Source organism: Oxyura jamaicensis, chromosome 6, assembly GCF_011077185.1.
Source record: "Oxyura jamaicensis isolate SHBP4307 breed ruddy duck chromosome 6, BPBGC_Ojam_1.0, whole genome shotgun sequence".
In the NCBI taxonomy this organism is placed as follows: Eukaryota; Metazoa; Chordata; class Aves; order Anseriformes; family Anatidae; genus Oxyura; species Oxyura jamaicensis.
The window spans coordinates 7,866,312-7,892,145 of NC_048898.1; the positions used below are offsets into that span (position 1 = coordinate 7,866,312).

The following is a 25,834-nucleotide window of genomic DNA, read 5'->3' on the forward strand; positions in this document are numbered from 1 at the left end:
TTTCTTTTATTCAGGAAGACGTACCTGAGAATAGCTGCCCATACCATGCAAAATACGGAGTCTTTTCTCTCTTTTGCAATTACACATTCGTGATTCCCTACCAGTCCTTTCTTCACATTGTGAAGAAGGCACTTTTCTTTCTTTTGAGAAAAAGAAAATAGGCCACTGGACAGACAGTGAGAGGCAAATAGCACACCCAATAATAAAGTAACCTCCCCCTTTAGAAGACTTCAGGTGCAACATAAAAGTGTCTCTCAATTGTTTTTTGTTTGTGTTTCCTTTTAATATTCATTATTCACCTATAGTTTTATAGTCTCATAGTTAGAAATTCCAGGTTGCGCTCATTACCACTTAAAGCGCTCTATAATGTTAAAGGAACAGTGCAGAACACACAAACATCTTGTTTGCACAATTGTAACACGTTCTGTATGTGGTATTTTTTATCTTGTTATAGTAAATTTCAATATTTCAATATTCAATATGGCCTGCATTAAAAACATCAACAAAACAGCACTGTGCTGGTACAGTACAGATATTGTACATTGTAACATGAAATAAAAAAGCTTACACTCACCTTATTAGTAAAAACATTTTTTTCAAAGGCTAAAATAAAGATTAAAAATGGTATCTGAAAAAAATATTACATTAAAAGTGAGAAGCGCTGAGTGTGAACATATCATTGTGTAAATTCCTACATTTATTCATCCCTGCATGATCAGATTTCCTTCCTCATCACACGCTGGATATGTTCCTCAGTGGTGAGCTGTTCCGGCTATAATGCCATAGAAGCTGATAAAGATAAATAGCGATAAAGAAGAAGCAAAGATGGAAAAGCTATGAAGGATGAGGTATTATTTCCAAAGTGGGCACCTGACATTTAAAGATAACTATACTCAATACAGATCAATAAAAAAAATAAATTAGATTTGATTCAGGTCCTGAAATGGATCTATGGGCCTCTGGTGTTACTCACCCAGCTCCCATGTCTTGCAGAGGAAGCTGGATTGGGCTGTTTGCCTGAGAGAGAAGCTCTGAGCCAAACAGAGGGCAGCAGCTCTCTATATTCAGAAGTAGCACACAGGAAACATGCTCACCAGACACTCTGGGAAAGCAGAAACCCAGAAGAAGTGTAGTGTGTGTGGGACCAAGCTTCTACGGAAACCGCAGTGTGGAGCCAGCTCCTCCAGGACAAGGTCTTTGTGAGCTGAGAACCAGGTCTGCGCCAAGACTAAACCCAGCTGCCCCTGAGAAGACAATAACAGAGTCCCATGCTGTAACGCTGAAAATCCAGACTGCTCTGGTTTATTGTATAAACTCAATTTTTCTCACAGCCTATATGCAGAAATTACACACCCATGAAGTAGGTGGGTGTGTTTTATTAATCCTGAAACTTCTCCGTACTTAGCTCTGAGGTAGATGTAATAGTTTATTTCTCTGATCAAATATGGTAACACAGAACTTAAGGAACAAAATCCACACTTCTTGGACAATAAATCACACCTTGATAAACCCCCTACCCATGCCAAGAATTCATCCAGATTTATAAGTGTCTAAACAAACAGACTAAATGGATTTATTCCTACTGAACTCAGTTTAACATTCTGGTATTTAGCCATTTTTCAAGTAAAGTACCTCCATCTACAATAATTAAAGAACAATAATTTCAGACTCAGATGTATATAAGAAACAGCACAAAGGTCAGGCTCCATAAAAATTTTGCCCTAAGACATATATGGAAAATACCGTACATTTATTTTATGGAGCCCAAAAGAATGGCATCTATATTTAGGTCTCACATACATTAAAATGTGAAAAGAGAGAAGACTGGTATTATTTATTTAAAGAGTCAAAGATAGAAGTCTAAAATTGTTCCAAGGTGGATTTTCAGACTTGGATGATTTTAGGGCTCTTAAAGCCATACTCTGTGCTGTTATTGTTTTAAAGAGAAAAGTCTGTGATATAATTATTAGCAAAGGGAGAGTCTTAAATGGTTTGTCTATATCAAAATTCTGACAAGACAGCAGAGTGGCACAAAAGGCAATATTCTCCAGAAAAGTAATCTTTATCAATTTTTTCTGTTCCTCCACCCTGGACTTACATTTCTGTCATGCAGTTGACATTCTCTCGATATCGAAGAATGAAAAGTCAAAACAGCAGCTTTTAAAAATAGAACTCTTTTACAGTTTCAAACAAAGTCAACATTTAGTTTGGAGTAACATAAGAACTTTCAACGAGAAGCTTCACAAGCAAACTTTTGTCACAAAATAAGCCAGAGAACTGGTGTATTATTAGTACCTACAGAAGCATCTTCAGTGCAGGAGTACTTAATTTGTGATTTCTCAGTTTCATGACACCTTGACTAGGAGAGTAATTTTTAGTCATTGGGATGTTTTTAATAAGAAACACAAAAAGCAGCATAACCGTGAGAAAAATAAATTGTTGGAAAAACACATATTGCTATCATACTATTGCTGCAGGGATACCACATTTAAAACTGTCTTTATATAGGCTCTGTTCTTCCAATTCATTGGACATTTGTATTCACAAGTCCTAAAGAATATTATTTACTCCTCCCATATAATTTGAGTTGAAAATTGCAAAGAAAAAATTCTAATCAAAAGGAGGAACAAAAAAGTTTAGTAACAAGCAGGAAAGAAAGAAAACATTATAGAGAAAAGAAAAAAAAATCAGCAGAATTATCAGTGAAACTTTTTTTTTTTTTTTCCCCCCTCCAAGTTTTATGTAAAGAAGCTGCAATGAATTTTCTCTCCAAAGAACAGTGGTAGAAATTTGATCCTGATATTAATTATATCCAAACTTCTCAGATTCTCAAAAAAAAAAAAAAAAAAAAAGTATAATTTGACTTCAACTACCTTAATTGCACCCTTAGAAACATCCATTTTGATCAATTTCTGTTGGATTTTACCATCTCTTCTTCTCAACTGGCAGTAGTAGATAATGGAGTCCAGAAAGACTAAGGTCTCTTTTTGAAACCTTAACAACCAAATTCTTCATCTATAAGAGGAAAATACGCTCACAGTACGCATAACTCCTTGTTTGTTTTCCACCATAGAGAAGGTAAGATGTAAGAAAATATAGATGCCTTTGACAGGAAGTAGAAACTGAAATTGGACACTGCTTGCAGTGCTTTGATTCCTTTGACCCTTATTCTTCAGTACAGGCTCCTCTCGTATACTTTGGTACACTGCAGTATAAAATATAGTACAGGGTACTTTACATGGTCTGCTGGTAGGCACTGCCAACCAGACTGTGATCTGCTTGCTCCTCAGAGACTCAAGCATGCAATTAATTGATTTACATGGATTTAATTGTATAGCTAATTGTCAACACAATGTTTTGTTTGTGGCATTCTATTCATGCAATTTCCTTCACAGTTCAGGTTTTGTTTTTGTGCTTTATCTTTTGAGCCACTCTGTAACTTCGTTGCTAATTAATTCTCATTAATGCTAGCATAATGTGTGGTTGCCACCGTGTATTAGGAAGTGCCCACCACCAGGAAGTGCATGAACATGAAGACTACAGGAATCAGCTTGAAGATGCCAACAAAAATCAGGAATTTCATTTTGGGCATGCCAGAAGACCAGCAGTTTAGTCAGATAACCTCACTGCAGCTGGAGGCACAGAGGTGCCTGGAAAGACGGCTTTTTTTCCATAAGTTGAAAAGTGAGCAAAGTTTTACTAGAGTTAAAGATAAGCTAGCAATGCAGGTAAGAATCATTAACAAGTAACTTTTTTTTTGTCTTTTATAATTATACTGTCTTTCTTCAGGCTAAGAGAAGCCAGATCCTGTGAGCTATTTTGACATTTGATAGAAGTTTTGAGGGCAAATTATACATCCAGTCTCATGGTTTTCCATGAGGGTGAGACAATCCATCCTTTATACTGATGGTGTTTATTTAGCTTGACAAAAATATTTATATCTATTTTTAGCATGGCCTTATAACATGTCTAGCATATCTTTCAGTTGCTCTGTTTCACATATTGAAGAGCAATATTTCACATATTGAAGAGCAATAGCAAAATCACCCCACTGCTGCACAGTGTGTCTGATGACAGGGGAGTTAAAGTGACATTTTCCGGGAGCATTAAATACACCCACATGCACATATGTAGACATACATACAAGTTATTAATAGCAATAAGAACAAAGGTAACAGCTGATATGACCTGCAGTCGCATTACATATGGGTTAGCCTCGCTGCATATCAAATAGCTCATTTGTACTCTTTAGCAAAATAATTTCTTGACAGAGGAGCGCTGATAAAACATTGGATGAGATGTAACAGGAAAATCTCTAGCTTTGCAAGCAGTTACAATTTAGCTATTGTATAAAGATAGGATATTTTTTTTTAAATAGCGTAGAAGAAAAAAACAAATCATTATGATCTTGATACATGTCATTTAAAATTCACCTGATTCCCTCTCCCCCGAACCCCGCTTTCCCTCATAAATCAAAAGTGAATACACAGATCACAGGGATGAGGAGCAGGTGGTAAAGCAGCCTAAAAATTTCTTTTCTATACTTCAGGGGAGAACTAATTTCCTGTTGAAAAGAATGGGTCATTTTTACTGCTAGTTTAGCCACATGGCTCCCAGGTACCAATTTTGTAAAGTATTATACATTTTCACTGTGGGTCATTTGTTTCCCCTGCAGGTTTCCTTGAGACTTACAGAACTGATACACACAGATTTTTCCATCTGTGCTTCTGAGCATATAATGATGATTGGACAGGTTATCTTTCCTTTAATCTGTACAGTAAGTGACAGAAAATGCAGAAATTTTGTCTATATGTCATATAGAGCAACTGTCTCATGACAGTGCCTGAACAAGACACTGGTGTTGATACCCTATAAATTGCCCATTTTCCATGCTCCTTTAGGCCAGCTGTAACTGCTAAAACCAATACCAGCAGGCGTGGATATTGTCTGACAAAGCAGTGACACAAGAGCCCTTGTGCTATAGCCACAGAGGTCCCTGAGGTCAGCCCAAACTAGAAATCTCAGATGGGTTAAAAGCTACCAATTTTTTTTACCTTTCTATGTATACATATATATGAGTAAGCATGAGTGTACATAGAGCAGGGAGGGAGGTGGCTGCTACATAGGATGAGACGATTGCTGAGCTTTTGCCAAGTCAGGGCTGTGCAATCCTGGTACTGAGGATGGGGCTGAAGAAGTACAAAATTCTCCTTGGTCACAGGAGGGGAGACAGCAAGTGCTTAATCCTCAGATGTAGGAACGGAAAACAAAACAAAATGAGAGACTGCAAAGGAAAGCAGTGCAAGGCTGTGTGACTATTCTGTTTCCATGATCAGAGTGTTCAGTCACACAGCATGTGGAAAATTAAATAATATTCCATACACTGAGTGCACTGAATAGGAATTCATACTGAGGAATTCAAAGAGATCAGACATGGTATGTCACCATGTAGGGAAATGTATCTGAGCTACGTGAAGGATGGTGCCTTATGTTTTTTTTAATAAAGGTGAGGATAGATTACAAACCCTTGATTTCAGCGCAAGGTTGCATTGGACAGAAGGTATTTCCTTTAAAGTACTGAGTAATTTGCCTTTTTGGAAGTTACAATAGAATAATGTGAAAAGCATTGAATACCAAACTATATGAAATGGTGAGATGTTGAACTGTCACATCTGTAAGAAAAGGCCACTGAATATATAAGAAATAGGTCACCAGAGCGAAGTGGAACAAGGCAAGTAAAGCCAAAATGCCCATGTGACACCAGTCGTACCTGAAGAGTATACCGAATATTTATTTAATTATGGTTGCTTGGAAGGTTTAAATACTTCCACCAGGAGTCCTTGATTCCTAGGAAAGCTTTTCAGAAGGAAAAAATGGGAAAAGTGTGTGTGGGGGGGGGGGGACGACACCACCATCCTTGTTTTTGGTGGTGTAAAAGTATTTGTGATGCATACGTTGCTCCCTCTCAACCACAGGGATGGCAATCACACCAGGGGTAGCTGTGCCTATATCTGTGGGTTAAAGCAAACCCTTGCGGAGCTGCCGACTCAAGACCTGACTCACTTGCAGCTGCTTGCTTCTGGCAGAGCTCCTCAGCCATCAGGCGAGGCCTCTGCCACCTTCCCCATGCCCCAGCCCTGGAGGCCAGCACACAGGTGATGAGGCTCTCTCCTCACCTCAGAGCAAGCAAGGAGGAGGGATGCTACACAGGTCCAGCTGTAGGGGTGGGCAGGAAGCTGGAAGGAGCCTACTGCGGAGCACCCTACATCTGAACAGTGGACATGTCAGACAAGCAAGGATCTGCATCAGGAATTCAGGTACCAGCCACCGAAGTTAATGGAAATTTATTTTAAAAGGCTTCAGGAAGCTCAGATCCTCACGCTAGCACCAGGGTAAAGGCAAGGAGGATGTAGGTTACAGGAACAGTGTGGCATGGTTACTCACTGAAGTGCACTGGTCCCTTGAGGCTCAAAGTGCTTTGAGGCATTTGGTATGAGCTGTCTGAGACACACTGAGCTTACAGGCCCAGCTCCCTCTTTAGACAGCTGTTGTTGTTACCTTGCAGGCCCAGCTCCCTCTTTAGACAGCTGTTGTTGTTGTGTGGTTTGGTTGTTAGTGTTGTTTTGTTTTAATATTGCATATGCTTCAATTTCTATGGCCGGTGTTGATTGTATAACTTCTTAAGAGAGCTTTTGAATACTGCAAAGAAATACTTCCCAGAAGCAGCTTTCAGAAAACAGTTTAAAAGTCTTGATCTATCTCCCTGGCCCTGGCATCCTCCCACCACGGAGCTTTCCAACCGCAGATCTGTGTGTTTTTATGGTGCCTCAGAAGAGGCATGTCAGCCTCGAGGGCGGGTTCCTCGTGGTGCTGAGGAGGCTGTACAGCAGATGCAGGGAACTAAATCAAGACGGTTGATCCCTGTACAGTGTCATAACTGTAAAATCCTCCCATAGGAACAGTGTGGAAAGTGGTTGTATTTGTGCATTCATCATGTATGCTATGACAAATGACAGTTTTATGGTTAAATGCACTTGAATGGAAGGTTAAGGTTCATCTCCCTTCTCTGCCCTAGACTTCATATATCACCTCAGGTAAAACTAAGAGCCAGATAATACCTTAAACAGATTTACCTTCCTTCACCTTGTATTTCTAACTCGGGTGTTAACAGCACTTCTTCCCAACCTTGCCTCTTTACTTTACACACATGTGCCTGGAGGTTTGCTTGGGGCTTGGAGCAACGGGAAGCCTGCAGTCAGGCAGGGAGCCTGAAAATGACAGCAAAAGCAAAACCAACAGCACTTAAGGCAAGTAGTAAATGAGCCCGGTCCTGGTTCCAGTGAGAGACAGCACTGCGCTGCCCCTTTCTGGTGCTGTGCACTTCTCCTGAGCCAGCTCCTGCTGCCAGCTGCCACCAGGGGCCAGGCCCCGGCGCTTTCCCCAGCTGTGCCAGGAGCACGGCACATCCACTGGGCCGCCGGCAGCTCCTGCGGCACCTGTGCTAGGCAGACAGTGAACAGATTCCCTCCTCCTTTCTCCACATGAACTTCAAAATGCATGCAAATCTGTGAGGAATAAAGTGCACATATTCTTTGTGTAAAACCAGGTACTTGCAGTAGCCAACAAGTGGATTAAGGATTAATTAACTGATGCAGATGTGGAAATGTATTTCCCCCAAACCAGATTTCAAAAAGATGGCACTGCCTCCGGAGGAAAAGCAGCAAGAAAAGTGGACACTGAGCTTAGGACCAGCACACGGGCTGAGTGACAGCGGCTGTCTGGAAATCGGGTCAAGAGGAAGATAAACTCCATGGAAGAAAGACGTGGGACTGTGCTGCCAGATAGGCAGGCAGATCCCCACATGGCCAGCTGCCGGGACTCAGGCAGGCGAGGGACAACTTGCAGGAGCCCGCTCCGAGTCCTGCAGCCCCTGGCTGGCCTCGGAGAGCGCTCTGCAGCCTGACACGGCAGCCAGCAGGCAAGGGTGCCAGCTCCACCGCCGTGATACCACGTCTTGAAAATGCATCAGCCGTGGGCAGAGATGAAAGGTGACCTCGTCGGGTATGTGCAGCCTACCCTGAGAGCCAGGGTTTTCCCAGCTGCACCAATGAAGCACATTTTGTTTTATTTTTGACTCATATCTGCCATAAGGAAAACAAGTATTTTATACTCCCCAGAAAAGGCAGACCGGTGTAGGTTAAATGCAAGAGGAATGGCGGGGAATGGTGACATTTCTAATAGATACTCATTTCTCTATGGATAAAATCATTTCTGAATTTAAGAGTGCGGGTGTTTTCCAGCACAGTGAAAGATAAGACAGATAGTGGATAATGATTACACTGAGCCCAGGCTCCTGTAACATGATTGTGGGCATGATGGAAGCTATATAATACAGAGATATTGCACATGATTTATAGGCTGTGAAAAGAGAAGGGTTTCAGTGTGTGTGTTGTGTTTTTTTTTTTTTTTTTTTTTTTTTTTTTTTTTCTTCAGAATTGTAGCTCTGTGCCCTAAAAGAGAGGATGTATTTAACTGTCAGGTTGGTATATTTTAAATGGATAACGCTGTGCCTTGAAAGGACTGTGCCATCCTTGTCTACTTAAATGTACTGAAACTATGCTTAATTCCTTGTAGCTCCCATCCTAGAGTGGTGTTGTAGAGGCGTTGTACGTCCATTCTGCATGCACAACTCTCATCTTTTTCTGCTTTACTGTTAATAGTTAACTTAGTGCCTTATTTCTCCACATCAGTAATAGTAGTTACACTTTGGCATATTTAATAGGAATCAGAAGGGGACAACACTCACGTTCACAAGGAAAACATAGCAGCATCTTCAGCTAAACAGTACACAACACAAGGATAATAGTAGAAGACGTGAGATGTGGGTATAATGCAGACAAAAGAAAAACATATTCTTGCTAGAAGAGACTATAAAAAACAATCTTGGCATTGATAACCTATGACATGATCAGCTTTAGGGGAGGACAGAGACCTGAGTCAGTATCTCTGATATTTTTTTTCTTTGTTGAAGTATCTTAGTGGAATAAAAATCACTCCAGCATGTGATGATGTTTCTCCTTTTGCTTGCTTATTCCCTTTTCTCTTTATTTTCTGTCTGTTTTTTAACCTGTCATGGTCTTATGGGTCTTTTCCAACCTAAATGATTCTAAGATTTGTCTATCTCCTCCTTGTATATTTATTTTCATGCTGGAAATTCTCTTTTTCCCTTCCCAAATGCATTTATTTTGCCAAATATTTCCCCCCTCCTATGCTTCTTCAGAGGTGCTGGAGATGTAGAAAGCCCTGGGAAGACTCAGGGCTGAGCTCCTTATTGCTAGAAACAGAATGGGGAAAGAAAAAAAAAAAAAAAAGAAGAAAAAAAAAAAGCTGAAGACATCAGGAGTAGCTGGCTGAAATCTCAGCATTTCACCCTCTCCATATCAGAGAGGTTGCTTCTGCAGGAGTGCGCTGGGGCAAGAAGAAGAGAGCACATGGTGAGATGGGGGAAGGATGCAAGGAATCCACACTAAGGTCAAGACCCAGATCTGAGAGCTTTTCACAGACATAAATTGTGAGCTACCTGGGAATTGGCTCCTGGTAAAGAGAGTCTCTAGCTGACCAGGTTGGGAATTTGGAGCATTTGAAACATCTTTCAGACATACCTCCCTTCAGGCTAATTACTCCACATTTGTCATCCAGAGATGAAGGTCACTTGATGTATTGAGCTATCACCCAGGGATTTGGGGGCTTGAAGTGACAATTGCTCTGTTATGAATATTAGCTGCGATTTTTCCCAATTATCCTAAGAAATGTTAAGCCCCAAGAGAGCCTTAAAGAAAAACTCTCCAAATTTGTGTGGGACTCAATCATTCAGAAGTTCTGCAGGCATCTCTGGGAACCAGCCATCGTCCTGTGCAGCTCCCATGATCCAGGATTAATCAGCCAGAGCTCACCCAGAGAATGAAGCAAGCCCCTAAAAAAACCCTACAACGCAGAAATTGACAACAAACAAATTCTCCTTCAGCTTTTCAGCTCATCAATGCTTCTGAGGCTTTAAGAAGTATCCCACTTTAATAAACATGCAAAGCTATTAATAGAAATCTCCATAAGAAAATTGTTTGTACCAATTCAGTTTCCTAATCCAACAGCTTTAGTAGAATCTTGAGCAGGACAGATATAGTTTGGTCAATTTAAGTCATGTATTTTTCAGAACAGAAATGATGCAAGGTGTACAAATGCATTTGTCCATTAAGGCAGGTAAAACAGCAGAAAAAAAAAAAATCATATTGCATTGATCCTTGAGGTCTTTGGAGAAGCTATTCTTATGGCCAGAGCCAAGCTAGGATGCTTCACAGTGAGAATGACTCTGCATCTATGCAGATAGCTGCTGGCGTAAAAACAAAAACTGGTGTCCTCAAGGTGGACCTCAGACCAGAACATACCTGTATCATCATCCACCGGCTGTTGTCAGCTCTATGGTGACATGCTGCTACAGCAGTGGATGAAGAAGAGAATTAAATACTTGTTTTACTCTGCAGTGAAATGGTTAATTTTTTGTGAATTTTACTACAAATTCATCGCGAAGCAATTTGACTGGAAATTAATAGGATTATTTTTGACTGGCTGAGGTTAATGGCTTTTTTCTTTATTTTATAAAATCACCATAATTTAGTAATACTTATCTAAGTTACCATAAAAATGTAGATATTGATAGCAAAATTACAGACAGCTGGGTACAGGATGAAACAAATTGACAAAACCCATGCTCTTAGGAAAACACAAATGCAAAATTGAGTATGTTAGGCTAACCATTTAAATGACCTACTAATAGAGGTACTTTAGACCAAAGTCCTGGTTAATTTTACACTGTATGAGCATGCAGAGGAAAACATCTGCTGAAAAGCGGACAGCCTGAGCCCAGCAGAGACATGCAGGGAGTAAGCAGCTTGGACACACATTTCTTCCATACTCATTTCACATATTCCTCATGGTTTTCAATGAAAACTTTACTAGAGTACATTACTTAGGCACAACTGATTTTTATCCTGGTGAATTAGTAAGGGACAACCACAGAAAAACATTTAGAGCAAGATGGACAAAGGCTCTGAGGCTTTGTTGGACAAAGAAACAGCACTGAGGCACTAGGTAACTTTAAAATATTTTGGTTTCAGATGAAGCTGGCTATGGCAAGCATGGATCCTGCCACCAAAAATGACAGATTTCCCCAAGCCAGTGCTTCCCACAAGCAGCACTGGAGCAACCTTTGGTGCTTTCTTTGCATAGACCATTCACTGCCTGCGATGCTGAGACTGGCAATGTGAGGGTAGGGGAGGGGACCCTGGAAAATATAGCCTGGATAACCTCAAAAGGAGGTAAAGGTGGCAGTTTATCTGCAATAGGAGCAGTGGCATAAGTCAGACCCTTCTCTCATTTATCTTCTCCTCGTGGATTTTTTGCCTTTCAGCCCATACTAGAGACACAAAACAGACTTTCTCTTTGCTCTGTAAAATTAAAGATCTTCTCCTTTCCTGGCAGCTCTCTCCTTAACGCAGGTTTCCAGCACCACTTGCTCTCCCCTTCTCCATCTCCCCGTGGCCGCACCCTCTGCCCCCGATTCGCAGCCTCCTCTGCTCCAGGCACCCTGAGCCCAGCCTCCCCGAGGCAAGCATCAGGTCTGCCTTTACACTCCTCATTGCCTGCTTTGCCAAAGAGGAAACAGGGTAACTACAGAAAATCAATACAGTTTTAAAGAAAATTTTATTAATAAGAAGGGGGTGTTAGATTTTTCATGGCTACAACCATCTTGATGGCCACTGTCTCATGATTAGTTTTGATATTTCTAATTGGTTTCTGTAATACTCAGAGAGCGAGAGGCAGTTTTAACCTGAAGGTTTGTACCACTGCCTCATGTTTGCATCTCTGTATGAAAAGAGATGATTCAGAAAATGTTGTGTCAAAGTTATTATTTAGAAGTAGATTCCATCTGAAAGTGTTTGCTTTTGTTAGCTCCTTCATTTTCTTTGAATATTAACTACTCCATTAGATGTAATACCTACAGGTTTTAAATAGTGATTCCTCTTTGTGAATTTTATTTAATAGCTGTTTCAATGTATGTTTGTTCAATGCATATAAATCTTCCCTTCCCACAAGCCGAATCAAAAGTAAAGGAAGAAAATCCTTTTTCAAGGTTTGAGAGCTTTGTTTCAAAAATGTACAATATGTGGCCAGGAAACTAGTGTCAAAGAAATATGAACAAAATTGTTATAGGACATGCATCAAAAGATTTCAACAGTTGTTCTGAAAAGCAAAATAACTGAACATGACTGTCACACAGAAAGAATTATGACACTGTAATTTCCACACAAGATGCAATTTCCAAGGATCCTTGACTCTTCTTGCCATGTGTAAATGTTTAATACCTTTTCCCCTATTTTCATGTAGCTATTACAATCTCCATCTGTTGCTGTTTACATATAATATGCAAAAAATGAATAGATATTACGGAATGTTTGAGATTTTATGTATATAAAAGATCAATTTGGATCCTGGCTAGGAGAATGCCCTCATGGGAGGGTTAACTCTGGTGGGCAAACACCAGCAGAGGCAGCATTTCATCATGCATTTGTTTCAAAGAAAGAGCAGGAAAAAAGACTAGATTTATAGCCTTGGGAAGCTTTACGTATTCCTTTAGGGGAGGAAAGAAAGACAGAGTAAGAAAAGGCAAAGAAGAAAGGAAAGTTAATAGATAAAAGTGCTTTACACAGATACCTACATCAATTACCAATGTATGAAACCATTCTAATATTCTCCTTCATACAAATAATTCCACAGACCTCAGTAGAGTGAGTCACTCAAATTATTTTTATGAAGAAGCTCATACTACAAGCACCTTAGACTAGGAGCCTTATGAGTCTAGGTCTCCGGAGGACTTCTGACAGATTTACAACAGAGAGAAGGTTGTGCTTATTGACTTGTAGCATAAAAAAATATATATTTATGTTGCTACATAAACATTAATAAACATATGATCAACTGCAGCTCTAGATCTATGCCATGTGGAGGATTCCTAGGGTGCAGTATTACAAGAAAAACAGTAGCAATATCTAAATTTAGGGATGTTTGATATTTTCTATCATATTATTGTATATTTAGGGCTCACAGTATGACTGAACTCCTTGAGTTCAAGATGGAATTTTCCTCTTATAGGCTAAATTAAGGAAAAAAAATGATAAATTTAAGGTTAAAGAAAGAATATTATTCCTCACAATTAGTTGTTTGTTGTTGTTGTTGTTGTTCACTTTAATCAAGAAATGTGAAATTATTCATGATTTTGTAGAGGAATAGAAATTAGAGTCTTGTGTCTAGGCTTCCATGTGGGAAGAGAGCATCTCTTTGCTGTCAAACTAACACATGTGACAAATGCTCAGTTCGCACATGTCAAGAAGCTCTGGGCACTGTTATGAGTTAAATGTATTCTGTTGCAAGAGAAGCATTTGCAGCGTTTGATCTATGGGGCTTTCCTGGCACTGAGTGAAGGATGTGCCCAGCAGGAAGAGAATCTCCTCCTCTTCCTGTGTGGAGATGGATGGAAAGGTAAGTTTATGTCAGGAAAGGCATCAAACTAACAATGCAGCAGCTTGATCCTACTCCAGCCAGTGGAAAATAATAAAATATATTAGAGGCACTAGACCGAAAGGAAAGACCTGGTGACCTGGCAGAATGGCATAGAGGGGCTAGACAGGAAGGCTGAAACTAGAGAGAACTAACTGACATCATAGCTTGAAATTGTACATATGCTTTATATCACAATAAGCATATTACAAAACATTTGCTTTGAGGTCAAAGCAAAATAACATCTATCTCCAAAAACTCTTGCCTGATAACGGGATCTGTTTAAAATGTTCATAAAATAATGCTGAAAATGCTTGAAGTTTCTCTGCTACCAAATTGAAGCTTAGGGAGTTAGAGTCATAGCCTATTAAAATTCTGTTTAGCATGCACATTTTAACAAAGATGTTTCAATAAAAGGGGGTTCCATATAATTATCTAATGACTTGCTATGTCAGTCATGATAGGTCCCAGGTCTGTGACTCTCTCACGAGAGTTAAAAAGAAGATAAATATACAAGTTCTTACCTGCTGCCCTTCCAATCTGAGCTGAAAGCAGTAAATAGTCTTATGGACATCTCTGATGTGATTTGCATCGCTGAGAAAACAAATCCTGCAGAGAGAAAAAAGTAGGCAAAAAGATGTGCTATTTTCTTTTCATTGAATGAAAAATGTTCTTCCACAATGTATGAGAATGTAATTTGCTACATTTTCAATTTAATTGCATTCCTCAGTTCTTCCACTCCCAAGTATTTTCATCCTTAGGGCTAAAGGTTTACAAATCTACAGATGGTGGATTTTCATGACTAAATATTATTTGATCGAGCAGCAGTAGGAAAATGGGATACTTTTCCCATGCCATATCTTCTGTCTATCCCAGATCCTTCTCTGCAGGGCTGCTCTCCAGCGTCTCATCGCCCAGTCTGTACGTATAGCCAGGGTTGCCCCATCCCACATGCAGGACCCAGCACTTGCTCTTGTTAAACTTCATGTGATTGCCCAGCTCTCCACTCTGTCCAGACCTCTCTGTAAGGCCTTTCTGCCCTCAAGGCCTTGCAGAGATATCTGGACAGGTTGGAGAGCTGGGTGATCACCAAGCACATGAAGTTTAACAAAAGTAAGTGCCGGGTCCTGCACCTGGGAGGGGGCAACCCTGGCTATATGTACAGACTGGGCGACGAGATGCTGGAGAGCAGCCCCGCAGAGAGGGATCTGGCGGTCGTGGTTGACAGCAAGTTGAATATGAGCCAGCAGTGTGCCCTGGCAGCCAGGAGGGCCAACTGTATCCTGGGGTGCATCAAGCACGGCATTGCTAGTCGGTCAAGGGAAGGGATTGTCCTGCTCTGCTCTGTGCTGGTGCGGCTTCACCTCGAGTACTGTGTGCAGTTCTGGGCACCACAGTACAAAAAGGACGTAAAACTGTTGTAGAGTGTCCAGAGGAGGGCTACAAAGATGGTGAAGGGCCTAGAGGGGAAGACATATGAGGAGCGGCTGAGGTCACTGGGCCTGTTCAGCCTGGAGAAGAGGAGGCTGAGGCCACATCGCGATCTAACGAGGGGCAGTGGAGGGGCAGGCACTGATCTATTCTCTTTAGTCACCAGCGATAGGACCCGCGGGAATGGTGTCAGGCTGTGACAGGGGAGGTTCAGGCTGGACATCAGGAAGAGGTTCTTCACTGAGAGGGTTGTTGCGCACTAGAACAGGCTCCCCAGGGAAGTAGTCATGGCACCAAGCCTGTCTGAGTTTAAGAAGCATTTGGACTGTGCACTTAGTCACATGGTCTGAATTTTTGGGTAGACCTGTGCGGTGCCAGGAGTTGGACTTGATGATCCTTGTGGGTCCCTTCCACCTCAGAATATTCTATGATTCTATGATATCTTGTTATGAACAAATGTTCCCAGGGAGACCAAAAAGCTTACAAGCATTTGAACATCTTTTAAGGAGAACAGAAGTCAGTCACACAGCACCCAACCAGAGAAACACAGGAAGAGGAGCTGCAGCACCAGGCAGTCCAGGAGGACAACAGTGCTTGAGACAATTAGCTCAACCAGGAGGCAAGCAAAAAGTTTTAGGAAGCTGCATGGAGGTAGAGTGATCCTGAAGAGTAGATTCTTCTGGCTTCAGCACCCAGTAACACGTGCCAGATGCTGGAGCACTGCTGTGGTTGTTACTTTCACTGGCAGTGCCAGGAGACCCCCAGCTCACAGCACGCTGTCCTGCAAAAGGGCAGAGCTCAGGCTGCCAGGCCCCAGCAGATTGCATCCCAAACCTGCGGAGCTGCACGGCTAGCTGGTTAACCCAAGGGTAGTGCGGGGCGATCCGGCATACTTGAGGGCTGCAAGGAGCAACACCCGCATGGTTTACTGCTGTATGACAGCTCCATCCATCACATCCCATTAGTCTGTCACTGCCTAGAGGTGCCAATTGCAACCAAGGCAGTAAAAGAGGAGGCTGTGTTAGCTAGGCCTCTGCATAACTACTGGTAGCAGCACAGAGGGAAGGGAAGGGAATCAAAAACCCAAGAGTTCTGCTGGCAAGAACTACCATATATGAGCTCTGGTCCCAAGACCAACCCTAACAGACCTGCCAATAAGCAGAATAATAGTAAGGACTGGAGAACAACTTAGTTACTCAGATTTCTTTTCACATCTTTCTTCACACTAGCCATCAAGGACCCATTTTCAAGAGAATTCTCTCCCCCATTTTCACATGTAAATAAGGTTCAGATGTTCTGCACCTCCCAGTCCCTGCTACAGCTGCTCAAGAGACCTTGTGTGCTGACCAGCTGAATGGCGACAGCAAGCTAAGGAATAAGAAGCACTGAACATAGTCACAGCGAGGCTCTCCTCCTCCGAGGGGGATTCATGGTGGTAGAAGCTCAATGCGGGACATGCAAAGATGTCTCTGCTTAAATCTAAACACAGCCTTAATTACTATTACATTGCAATATCACAACGATTGAAAACAAGTAACAGATAAAGTATTATAATAAGTACAAAGATGAATAAGTGGAAACAATAAAAATAGAAATGTACAACTTATGGGACTATTCAACCAAAAACTGTATGAAAACTGCCCACAAAACCTTTGAAAAATTTGAAAAACAGACCAGAAAAAATAATATTTGCTTTGTTTACCAAACACTTCAGAGCTATCCAGGTACTGGGATTTATTTCCCCTTTCAGAAAAAGCACATTAAAAGGGAAGCTCATTGTCATCATTCTGTTGCAACATTTGCACTAATAGGGCTGTCTATCTTTTCAAAGAACTGCTTCTTTGAAGGAAGCTACAGTAAATTGTTTAGGGAATTTACCATTGAGTGGTTCCCTCAAGAGCTGCATCTCTCTTTCGCTGATTAATAATGAAGCATTAATGAAAATGTTTCCATGTCTCCATGCTCCCACCAATTAAATGTGGTGCAGAAAAGAAATCCAGCCTTTGGAAATTGTTATTTGTCTTCCTTGCAAGACAAGCAGTAGTGAGAGTAATTCTTTACTGGGAATATTGGTAAAACAAGGCCTGCATTTAGGGGATTCAGACTGGTAAAGATGGATTCTTAAGCTGACATTTAAGAATCACTGACTCTCAAATACCACATTAGCAATCAAGAAATCAACAGTGTTTAGAAGAAATGTAATTAGCTCAGCATGCTCCGCTTGAAACCAGCACTGTAGTTATCAGCTGCAACAAATGCCAAAATGGAGAATTTGTTTTCCATTGAAATGCATTACATTTTACTTTATTAAAGGCATGAGAGCTTGAGACATTAATATTTCTGAGAAACTGCTGGAGCTAGCTTAGATCAGGGTGGATTTTTCTCCATTAGCTGAGCAAATTCTGGGAAAGCAATCTGTCTTTCTTTTGCTTGGTCTGTGCTAAATGTATTGCCATGACATCGTGCAAGACAACTGGGGAGAATGTGTGGTAGGTTATTAATATGTTTTCATTTTGTTTGTGTACAGAAGTTACTGAGATCATGTTTTGTATGCAATTATATTATGCACTATCTGAATTGACCTTATTCTGGAATTAAAGGCAGAGGATGTCAAGTCAACAGCCCCCGAAAGCCAGTGCTTCTGGACACAGATGGTAGAGCTTATGTGTAGAGAGAGAAGTAATTCCATGCACGGCAGTAAATATTTACTCAAATCCAGTCAACATTGGTAGTGCTTTAATTTGACAGCTGCTTTGAAACTTATTTGAGTATATGGTGGCCTCAGATCACTGCAGAGTTGAAAGCTGCCACCCTTCCTGTCTACCTCGGTAAAGAAGATACGGATTAAATCCTAAATGTGTTTGGGAAATGAACTGTACTATATACTCAGAGCTGACTGCTCCAATATGTAATGGAGGATGACAATTAGCTTCTGCTGTACATCTTTCTCCAAGCAAAAAGAGGCCTTAAGTTCTTAGCTGTCTATCACTTTAGCACTTTTCACAAGTATCTTCAGTGCACTCCAATTTTTGGAGCGAGCTGGAGCATGAAATCACACTTCCTTGATTTGCTCGGTGCCAGCACTACGCTTTTCTCAGTGTGGAATAGAAGGAAGCGATGCCCTTTGTGCCCTCAGCACTCCCCACTGCGAAGGCTCTGTCCCTGTGAAAGCCAGGCGCGGTGACCCAGGGGAAGCAAGGCACCGATCGGTTCTTGACAAAGCCCCCTTCAGCCAACGGGCTCTTAGCCCCCCTGACAGTGTGAGAGGTCTTTTGAGAAGAAATTCATAAGGCCACAGACTGACAAAGACCTTTCTGGTATAGGCAAGAAAAATGGTGAATAGGAGAAGTAGTGGGTGGGAGAAGAGTGACGGAGAGGCAAAACGTGCATTTTAAGAGGAAGACTACAGGGACAGAAGTTACAGGGTCACCATGCTCTTAGACTATGAGCCAGTGCTCCTAGGTGCTGTGGTCAGATAAATACTAATACAATAGTTTTAAAACACTGCTCTGAAATGTCACCTTCATCTCCATTGATCTCCATTACCAAACAGGTCTGTCACTGTCACTTGTGACAAAAGGCATTAGTCAAGGAAAAGCTCTAAATAAACTTGAGGAAGACAAGCAAGCTCTTTTCTCCTAGCCACACACAATAACTTTATGAGAAAAGCCTAAGAAAGTAGGGCATAGAAAAAAAAAAAAAAAAAAAAGCATCTAGTACTGAAACTGAAAATTGAAATGTTCTATTCAAAACTGTCAGGCTTATCAAAAATATTTAGCTTTTTTTTTTTTTTTTTTTTTTTTTTTTCCCTTTTCCCTCCTCTAGGAAGGATGTTTTTGTCTGGATCTGAAATATTTTTAAGACTTACTTTAATCTGCACATTACAGCAGGGTAACCGGTACCCAGGTACATACTGTATGGCTAAAATTTACCCAAGATGCCCCAAGGCTGGAGTTACGCTTTAACCCCTGAACCATGCTAAGAAAGAATTGGTGGCTGGAAGCCAGCTGCTACACAGGTGCCAACTGCCTGTTTGGAGGACACGTCCCCTGTCACCACTTACGGAAACACTCGAGCACTGTGTGCCCTAGCTCCTCTCCTGCTGCATGAACAGACCTTCACCTGGTGTGCAGCCGGAACGATATATCCTGCGTCCTGGTGGACACACTCTGGATAACGTTTTAGTCAGACCACACCACCATTTCAGGACATATAAAGCAAAAACTTGGTTTTATCAGAACAGTTCCCTACCAAGCGATAAAACAGGGTGGATTAGCTAACAATGTGGAAAGCTGGATGCAGGGATTCCTATGATCATTTTGGACAGGCACAGCTACATAGGGAAAAAAACAGTTTTGGAGACATTCTTGTCATCGCTTAACGTACATGTGATGAGCAGAGAGCGGTGGCACTGCTTAAACCACTAACACATCCACAAACTGCTGCCGCATCCGCTTGTCAGAGCTCAGATATTTCAGAAGCTGTCACCAAAGAGGAGCCTCTAGGGGAACGATGTTTCTCTCTTCTTCTCTTAAATCATAAAGTGAAGGCAGACAAAGGTGGCAGTAAATCCCCTTGATGGCTGCCCAGTTGGAGGGGTACCTCCGCAGCAGTGCATGCTAAGGCAGAGCTTGATGCTCCACATCACCTAGTGAGATGCAAAAGGGAAGCTCCAAGATCCCTACAAGTCACCCCATGCTTGCGCCCTGCAGGTTTTTATAGTTATTTCCTATGCCCTTAAACTCTCCAGCATAAATGTTAAACTAAAGCTCCTGGTCCTTGTTTTCCATAAATATTGCAGTGGAGAATTAGCTGAATTTAATTACAGTTATCATCAAATAGCAAGCATTAATCAGATGCCAGTAGCAGCTGTATTTTGCTCTTCTGAAAGCAAGAAACTATTTTAAAACTATTTCATTAAAAGCAGAAAACTATTTTAAAAACAAAGCAAAAAGCATTCCATTTATAGAGTGGTATTATCTCAGTGCACACAAACACCCTCAAAATAATAACACAAAGCCCCTCTTAATAGCATGCTGTTGTAGTAAGAGCCTCTTATGGAGACAAAATCTAGAGAGACATTCGTTTGAACTGTACTCTGAATCTAAAAAGGAGAGAGAGAGGAATCGAGAGCAATATAAACAAAACGTGTCAGTTTTCTCATCTATTTCGGCTGCTGACATGCGCTTTCAGTAGAGATGCCCATCTAATTACAGAATCATCAAGTTCTTTACATGAGCATAAATTGCTCTAATTCACACATCAGTTCCTCTTTTGCACTGCAAGGAACATGTCAGTGCAAAGAGGATCAAGCCCTTCATAGATAAAAAAACAGTCTGCTGGGATCGGAGGTGGGAGTGCAGAAGGTTCCCACCTGTAGTCCCCTGAGGAGGGTGGGCAGGACAGGGAGGGTGCCTCGGGGTGCAGGGGGGACAGGCTGCAGGTGATCGCACCCAGGGCATTTTGCTGCCTGGTCCCTGCCAGAGCTTCAGGATCTGCACTGGGAGGCTTTGCCCCTAAAGCTCTGGTGTGCATGAAACTACAAATGTATCCAACCTCTGAAGGAATTTGGATCTAGGCACTAAAAATGTAGGTGCCACAAACTACACAGCCTGTGGCAGATTTGTTCTTTATCATTGCTCCCAAGGATTTTTGTTTAGAACTGGTTTTTACTTTCCAGAAGCTGATTGTATCATCTTTTGCAAGCACCTCCTCTAAGCTAAGATTAAACAACTGCTACTTGAGATTAAACAATTCAATACAACAGATCCGTGGGAAGGGAAATAGAAAGCTCACCAAGTCCAACCGCCTGAGCACCCTGGGGCTCACCAGAAGTTACTGAGGGCAGTGTCCAAACGCCCCTTGAGCACTGGCAGGCACAGGGCACCAACCACCTCGCTGGGCAGCCTGCTCCAGCCTTTGGCCACCCTCATGGGAAAGAAATGCCCCGTCCTGCCCAGCCTGAGCTCCCCCGGTGCAGCTCGGGAAGCCACAGAAAGCAGCAAACGGGGAATGCGCATTTACTGAACAGTCGTGCATCTCTCTAAGGGTCAACTGCAAGTGCTCCTCACTGAGAGTGCAAACAGCAGCCAGCACACAAGCCAAGACTTCTTGTCCTACATACATCTGAAATAGTCTCGTAGGTCAACTGGTCCACAGGCTGCTGGGGCTGACCACAGGACTTGGAGAAGTATTTTAACTACTAGTTTATTTCCCTCAAAGTTGAAATGTGCTATAAAATGTGTCAAGGCAGGACTGGAATGCTTTACGGACATGCAGTTTGGGGCAGGAGGCCAAGGTAAGATACGGCTTTGCATAACTCTTCAGCTCTAAAACTGTTTACACAGGCTGTTTTTTTTAACACTGATGATTCTAATTCTCCTCCTGCCTCTGAAACCCTGAAACCACTTCTGCTGCTTTCTAGGGCTTCTCATGAGAAGCACCCAAGTTATAACATATTTCATAAGTGTGGAGATATTAAAACTTGAAGCATAAAGTCTCTCCCTACCCCAGATTAAGAAGTTCCCTGTGATTTTTCACTACAGTGACACAGAAAGAAGAAGAATTCTCATCAAAGTCAGGCAAATAACTCAGATGGAGCAATATATACTCGGTATATATATACTTTTTTTTTTTTTTTTCAGATTTAAAATTGTCCATTAGGAGATCATTCAATATATTTATTCCTCCAGGCCACACACTTGCATTAATAGTTTCCACTCTCCAGCTCCCGACACACAGCAGCGAGCACTTTTCACTAGGTATTGCCTCCCTGTTTTGACAAATGAGCCCACGTCTTAAAGATAAGCCTGAGACACAGTCCTGTCCTTCCAAAAGGCACTTATTAGCTTCCACTCAGATTTTCTGAAGAGTCCTGAGCACCACTGACACTCGCCCAGGACGTACGTGGGTTTGACAAGCAGCCGAAAGGACATGCAAACACAAACACAGATTTATCATTTTCTTCCTGCCCAACAATCACACAGAGCTTGCTGTAAAAATGTTGTCAGACGTGAACTCCACTACGTAACCTTACAGCCATTAGCTCTTCTGATACCATGCTATTTTTGTTGCAGCACTCCCTAAGCTGCAGACGGAGGGGAGCAGCTGAACACCAGCACCTCACCGGGGGCTGGGAGCAGTTTCCAGCTTCCCGCTGGTGGGTGCTGGCACCCCACGGAGCCTGGGAGTGTGCTGGTGATGGGTCACAGCTACACAGGGAGAGGGAAACATCCCAAACAACTCTAACTTCAAAAGGAAGAAGGAAAACTTATATTTACACACACACTGACCGCTGCCTCCACGCTGCATTCTCTTTCTCTGCACCACCAGCAGCCCCACAGTTGCCTGTATCCCAGTCGTGGCACAGTCTTCAACCAGAGCCCAGGTCCAAAGTCCTCAGAAACTAAAAAGTTGATGCAAGTGTAATGGTGAGGGGGAGAACATTGAATGCGGGCTACCCAAAAATACACCTGCCTTCTGATGCAAGTCCCACTGCCTCCTGTTCTTCTTGGATGATTCCCCAGGAAAATTCTCACAAGTAAAGGCTTAGGTAGGAAAAGACAAACCCCAATTGTCCTTGCAGAAAGGCTAATTGCCCCATTATCTTTAAAGTAAACCCTCTATTTTCTAAAAATAGTGCCTAGGTGTTAGAGAATCTCATTTTAAAATACCCCATGTTAGGTAAATAGAAGTCGTTGAATGGATGAGTGCTGACAGGTTAAAACATTAAAATAAAAATCAAGCCTTGGTTTTGGAGCCTGCTGTGCATTGGAAACATTAACCTACTTTGAGTAAAGTTTGCTAACTGAGCAGAAGAGGAAACAAGCAGGGCGTGCTGAAGAGAGCTGAGTGCAGCTCCTCTGTCTTGTGCCTTTAGAGCTACAGGGACTAAACACAAGGAGAAAAACTCAACCAAAGATCTGGCTGCCATCCAGAAGCTTAAAGCCTTTGAAAGAGCCCCACAGTGAAAATGAAGCTACTTAACATTTTGATTTTTTCCCATCTGTTTGGGAAAACGGAAAAGTCTGGTTTTAATTGTAATTAGGGGTCAGAAATTGAGAAAGCTTTTTTGTTGTTGTTTTTAATTATTATTTTCCCAAGTGAATTTTGACATTGGTGAATGTAAAAACCTGCCTCAGGTTGTTCGCAGGGGTTCAGATATCAGCTTGTGTCTATGACGAGATACCAAAACTTTTTACTTTTAGAAACATGCAATTCCTGCTAAGAGCAGCACTGCCACCATTTCCATCTTTTCTGCAGATTAATGACATTTCCTGAGTAGAAGAAGGGATAAATAAGTATGGACCCCTGAACATTTCTGTCATGACAAAAGACAAACAAAGCATGTAAATTGAAAAACAGCTTTTAAGACATAATTTTCCTGGTAAAATTGCTTTCCTTTATAACTCTGCAATAAAGGCTTCAAGAAAGGACTTTCCTACTGAGCATAAAGAAAACTTATATCCCATTTAACACAAATACACTGACTTTTCACTTTTATGCTAATTATCGTGTGCCCTCCGTTATAGGAATAGATCCTAGCAGAGGAGGGAATTAAAGATGTAACAGATACTTCACCCCAGGCTTCCTTTTTTAATACCAGAATTTTTTAAATTTCTGGCATTTGATTTTTAAGAAAGTTTTTATGTGGGATCGTGTGGCATCGTTTTTCAGTAGTGCAGAAGGCTCTATGACATCCCAAACAGCAGCTGATGAATTTCAGAAGGTTCCTTCTGGACAGGCACCTAACAGTCTGGGTGGTCACCATGCTCACCCAGCCTCCTTTTCTCCAAAAGCAGAGGGCTGCGTGTGATGGATGCAGATTGCATTGCAAGCTGACCAGTAGTTGTATCTCAGGCTACTGCTATTAGACAGGTCAGGATTCATGTGAAGAAAGACACGCTTATCTGAGAGCTCTCTTTCAGAAAATAGAGATGGTCACAGAACCAAAGCAAACCTCTCAGCTTTCACCAAACAACTCCGAAGCTCTTAAAGGCTTGCTTCTTGTTGGGAGCGGCAGTCAGACATATATGCTGATGAGTTTTTAGTAACCCACTCAAGCTAAAGCGAGCCTAAGTATGGCACTGAAGTTTTGCTTCTTCTCAGAGCCAAAAAGATGACATTTCTCTTTAGTGCACATACAATATAAAGACGTGCAGCAATAAAAAGAAACAGAACGGAACTCAGAACTGCAGTGCTCTTCATCAAAGCTCTGTCCTCTGATGGAATCGGCATTTCAGGTTAAGCTTAATGAAGGAATAAATGAAGAGATAAGGGGAAATGTTAGACCAGAGCACGTGCACGTGTTCAGTGCTACCACACCAAGTCCTCAGCAAGATTTTACCATCAAAGGGGCAGGAGGAGGTCTTTTTCTTCCAATGCCAGTTTTCCCACAGACTGCCAAGAGACTCAACGTAACCCATAGTTTTATCTGGGTTTATAACTGACTCTATTTTCCTGTCTTTGGAAGTGACGGAGAAATATCAGAAATGTTTTCAGATCATCGGCCGGAAAGGTCCATTTTTGGACAGGAGCTTGCATGCTGCTTTGCACAGGATTCAGTAAAAAAAAAAAATCACACGCTGAGATGATTGAATGCTACATAGTGAGAGAGGGATAGGGCTTTGAGGTGTTTTTTTGGGAGGGTGAGGGAGAATCCTAATGAATGTTGAATGATCAATACTGTGGTGAATTTAGCAAAAAGACTTAAAACCGAAGTAAATAACAATCCAGAATAACAGGTTTGGGGAAATGACTTGTCCAATAACATAGGGAATTCATCAAAGAAGGCAGTCAGACTTTCCCCAGGAAAAAAAAAATGTAATTCCACTTAAAGTTTCCATCATTAATTGCTACCTCAGGGGTAAATGTTGCCCGGACTCTTGGGAGAACACTGCGGGCACCAAAAGCAGATCTGAAGAGAAATTTCAAACACTGGAGGGTTTATTCTTCCCCGTCTTCAAAATGGACCTGTCTTCCCAATCTGGAGGCCTTCCTGAGGGGAAGAAAATATCATTTGGGGAGATCTCTTTTTAAAATAATGTTTTCTACAAAGAATTATTTAAAATGAGGGGAGGAGATGGAGACATTTTTGAAATGTTTAAGGGAAAACCATTTCAAACATCACTGAATAAAAAGAGAACAACCAGGGAAGTGGGAAGAGATAAGGACAAAAGCTCTGCTTTTGTTCTTTTTCTTTTCTTTTCTTTTTTTCTCTAGGATGTAATTATTCTGCTGTACGTGGGAAGAACAACAGGACAGAGAAATGACACAGATAAATCCTGCACCTTTCCTCCGTGCACAGAGAGGATGCTGCAGCAAGCCTCAGCCGGCAGCATGATGACGCCCGGCTGGGCTGCTGGGGGAAGGCGTTTATGGGATCGGTGCCAGGGTGGGCTTGTGGGATAAGGAGGTGGGCACAGAGAGCTGGTGTGAGCCTGTGGTGCTTGTGAGCAGAAGCATCGCTGGAAGCAGTGGTGGGATGGGATCAGCCTCCCTAGTAATTAACCTTTGTGCAGCTGATGAGGCTTTTTTCTCTACAGAGAATTTTTATGAAACTGTCCAGGCTTGAGGAGTTGGAAAGGCTCCATTCAGGGAAACGTGCACAGAGACAGCTCTGCTGCCAAACATCTGTTAATTAGCTACCATAAAAAAAAAAAAAAAAAATACTAAAAATCAATCGTCAGAAGCTAAGCTCAAAAAACGTTTCTACCAGCAAAAACAAAATAATCCTTTCCCTGCACAGCTTGATATTTCAGATTTTTTTCCCCTAGTCCAGTGTGAATCACAT

General features: G+C 41.8%; 1 long non-coding RNA gene across 1 annotated transcript in view; it reads right to left on the reverse strand.

Moving 5' to 3' along the window:
- Window positions 1-25,834, reverse strand: part of LOC118168863 — an 88,050-nt gene that overhangs the window by 1,925 nt on the left and 60,291 nt on the right. Inside the window, exons 3-4 of the long non-coding RNA XR_004751825.1 lie at window positions 22,327-22,447; window positions 14,136-14,220 (exon numbers count right to left, since the gene is read on the reverse strand). This is a non-coding gene — a long non-coding RNA (uncharacterized LOC118168863). The remainder of the gene's footprint in view (window positions 1-14,135; window positions 14,221-22,326; window positions 22,448-25,834) is intronic.